Below are 4,124 nucleotides of genomic sequence, written 5' to 3'. Positions count from 1 at the left end.
GATACACACACAATGATACACACACAGAGATACACCCCGCCTCCCCCTGCACCGCCTGCGACCGCGCAGCAACCACTGCCCGCCCCCGAGCCCATCTCCCACACCAAGGGGACGGGGGGAAGTGAGCGCCGGGGGGCAAAGCTGTGAGCGACGAGGGACAAAGCTGTGAGCGCCGGGGGGGCAAAGGTGGGAGCGCCGGGGGGGCAAAGCTGCGAGCGCCAGGGGGACAAAGCTGTGAGCGCAGGAGGGGCAAAGGTGGGAGCGCCGGGGGGCAAAGCTGTGAGCGCCGGGGGGGGCAAAGGTGGGAGCGCCGGGGGGCAAAGGTGGGAGTGCCGATGGGGCAAAGGTGGGAGCGCCGGGGGGCAAAGGTGGGAGCGCCGATGGGGCAATGGTGGGAGCGCCGGGGGGGCAATGGTGGGAGCGCCGGGGGGGCAATGGTGGGAGCGCCGGGGGGGCAAAGGTACAAGGTGGTACAAAGGTAGGCGCACCCCCGCTACCACCTCCTATTACCCCCCCTGGCTGGGACCCGGGACAGAAAGGGGACACTCACCGCGAACAGAGGAGCCGGGAGCGGGAAGACACGTGTGCTCTGCACAAAGCGGAAGTCCCGCCCCCGGCTTCCTCTGACCTGCCTGCAACCAATCCCCTGCGGGCCGGCCGGCATTCTAAGTCCCGCCCCCGGCATTCTCCTTCATTCAGTCTCCCCAGCAGCATTCACACACACACATAGAAAATACTTACCGGCCGCCGCATTCTCCTCACCGCCGCTGCCCCGCAATACCGGGACCAGGGACAAAAACCGGGACATAACCGGGACGGAGCTAAAATCGGGACAGGGCAGAAAAAAACGGGACTGTCCCGGCAAAAGCGGGACGAATGGTCACCCTACTTACAGACTATTCACTTGAGTGGACCATAAAGTGTCTTATAGAGGGAACTCTAAGGTGTCTTAAGATGCATTAAGATATATTATGTATGTAAATATTTATTTATATAGCGCTTTATAAGAGAGGCAATACAGTACAGAGAATTATAGTACAATAAGTGCAACAAACAAAATCAGACAATAGGAAAGGAAATCCCTGGCCTGAAGAGCTTACAGTCTTAATGCTAGATCCATGGAACTCTGTTGTGTTTATGCTAATAACGGGACATTCCTGAAATTGGTACCTGACCCTGTGTGGTAGGCAGAGACACAGGGGCAGTGCCTGCCAATATCATAAAGAGCAGTGCACTTCCTATTTAGTAGAAGTGTGTGTCAGAGTTAAGAGTTCAGTCCAGAGTTAGAGTCTGCTGAGTCTGTCACCTGGCTGGCCTAGGGTGACAGAGAGAGCCTATATCAATTGGCCGTTGGAGAAGGGGAGCCATCAGCCTCTGAGTAGAGCTGATGCAACCTTAGTTAGGGAGGTGGACCAATTCCTCTCACCCTGTTTAGGGGGCGAGGGAAGAGCTAGCCCCACCCTGGGTGCCCTTGACCTGGGGTGGTGGCAGGGACACAGAGACCATCCTGAGGGAGAGCAGTCCTGTGTGGAGGAAGACACCCTGTACCTGATTGATAGTCTTGTTGCTGCTATTCTGCTGCTGTGAATAAAGAGCTGCGGCTGCTTTTAAAGATATACAGTGTGAGACTGGAATCTCTCATCCCCGAGGGGGGGGGGGGACTCTCTGGAAGGATTCCACCCGTATTCCTGGGGCTCAGAGATGGAGGCGCTGCACCATTACATACATAGTTACATAGTTACATAATAGATGAGGTTGAAAAAAGACGTACGTCCATCAAGTTCAACCTATGCTAAATTCAGACAACAGATACTTAATTCTATATCTATACTTACTTATTGATCCAGAGGAAGGCAAACAAAAAACCCCATTAAGGGGAAAAATTAATTCCTTCCTGACTCCAAGAATTGGCAATCGGATTAATCCCTGGATCAACATCCTTCCCATATATACTTATTTGGTATATACCTGTATACCTGTCCCATCTAAAAAGATGTCCAACCTTTTTTTGAACAAATCTATTGTATCTGCCATCACAGTCTCCATGGGTAATGAGTTCCACATTTTAACTGCCCTTACTGTAAAGAACCCTTTCCTTTGTTGCTGGTGAAATTTCCTTTCCTCCAACCTTAAGGGATGGCCCGAGTCCTTTGTACTGCCCGTGGGATGAATAGTTCTTTTGAAAGCTCCTTGTATTGTCCCTGAATATATTTGTATATAGTTATCATATCCCCTCTTAGACGCCTCTTTTCTAATGTAAATAAATCCAATATAGCTAGCCTCTCCTCATAAGTTAGAATGTCCATCCCCTTTATTAATTTGGTGGCTCTTCTCTGCACTCTCTCTAGTTCCATAATGTCTTTTCTTAGGTTTGGTGCCCAAAATTGTACTCCATATTCAAGGTGTGGTCTTACTAATGCTTTGTAAAGGGGCATAATTATGTCTACTTCCCTTCCATCCATTGCCCGTTTGATGCAAGATAAGATCTTGTTTGCCTTTGCAGCTATTGCATGACATTGGGCACTATTGCTAAGCCTGCTGTCTACAAGCACCCCTAAATCCTTCTCCATCAAGGATTCCCCCAATATATCTCCATTTAATTTGTAAGTCGCCTTTTTATTCTTGCATCCCAAATGCATAACCTTACATTTATCTGTATTAAACCTCATTTGCCATTTACCTGCCCACGTTTCCAGTCTCTCCAAGTCCTTCTGAAGCGAAATTTCATCCTGCTCTGATGAGACGGAGGCATTCACCCCAGAAACCTGATCCTGTCATCCCCCATACCATCGCGGGAGACTCAGGCCCCCCTGTTGCCAGCAGGTATGCACCACACTCAGACACGTAGCCAGATCCTAGTACAGAGGAGGGGGGCCCGATCTGCGATTGGCCCAGGGAAGGGGGGCTACATTGGGAATCGATGTTATTTTTCTTCATATTAATGGGTATCCTCAAAGCTAATGATATGCCAAAATGACGTCCATTAGCAAAACTACAATTGTTTCTTCACTTTTTCTGCTTGATCAATAGGGTGACCAGATTTCGAAAATGAAAAACCGGGACACCTTAAAAAATAATTTATTAAACAAATTACATCACGTGACACCCCCCGTTGCCATGACAACAAGACACTCTGATGCCCCTGCAGTGTTAGTGTGTATAGAGGTGGGGGCTTTGCTTGGGCCCTTCAACTCTTACAGCCAGGGCATTATTGGCCAGGAATGCCCAGTTCGGAGGGGATTACTACTTCAAAATGTATTTGATTCGTAACAACATCAAAAAACTCTAATACCAATAACTAACAACCACAGACAATGATAATCTAAACCATCAAATAAAATGTCTACGGCCCTTGTTCAAGCATGTTTGCGGTACTTACCAGATAAATCAGTGCCTGCAATCCACGACTGTATCCGCCTCTCCGAGCGTCTGAAAGCAATCCAGCGTTCCTGGTGTGTGGCTGAAGAGGTGAGGGACTCCCTCCTCTCAAACGGAAAAGAAGAGCAAAAAATAGAGTTGGAACATACCTATCATACAGGGATGAGAGAGAGAGAATGAGAGAGAGACAGAGAATGAGAGAGAGACAGAGAATGAGAGAGAGACAGAGAATGAGAGACAGAGAATGAGAGACAGAGAATGAGAGAGAGACAGAGAATGAGAGAGAGACACAGAGAGAGAGAGACAGAGAATGAGAGAGAGACAGAGAGAGGGACATAGGGAGAGAGAGAGACACAGAGAGAGAGAGACAGACACAGAGAGAGAGAGAGACAAAAGTAATGTACTGTATAACCATTATACCGTACCCCCTAGTATTCGTGTAATCATTGTCCCACACCCCCTTTTACTCACGCTTTGGCAATACTGAAATGTTCTTTTGACAGAGACACACAGAGAGAAACAGAGACACACAGAGAGAGACAGAGACACACAGAGAGAGACAGAGACACAGAGAGAGACACGGGCCTATTTAGTAAGCGTCGATAAGGCTGCGTCTATAGTATTTCAGACGGAGGGAAGGCACACACGCTGCAATACACTTGCTGAAGCCTGAGCTTTTTTATGGCTTTGCAGGGTATGCAGCGGGTGCGATTGGGGGCGTGGCAATAAATATTTGGAGGCGTGGC

The 4,124-nt window shown here is 49.0% G+C and overlaps 1 long non-coding RNA gene across 1 annotated transcript in view; it reads right to left on the bottom strand.

Annotated features, from left to right (window-relative positions):
• Positions 1-3,594, bottom strand: part of LOC142483881 (uncharacterized) — a 12,471-nt gene extending 8,877 nt beyond the window's left edge. Inside the window, exon 1 of the long non-coding RNA XR_012797482.1 lies at positions 3,380-3,594. This is a non-coding gene — a long non-coding RNA (uncharacterized LOC142483881). The remainder of the gene's footprint in view (positions 1-3,379) is intronic.
• Between the last annotated feature and the right edge of the window lie 530 nt (positions 3,595-4,124).

Source organism: Ascaphus truei, unplaced genomic scaffold (genome assembly GCF_040206685.1).
Source record: "Ascaphus truei isolate aAscTru1 unplaced genomic scaffold, aAscTru1.hap1 HAP1_SCAFFOLD_382, whole genome shotgun sequence".
Taxonomy (NCBI): Eukaryota; Metazoa; Chordata; class Amphibia; order Anura; family Ascaphidae; genus Ascaphus; species Ascaphus truei.
This window is presented reverse-complemented; position numbering and strand designations above follow the sequence as displayed.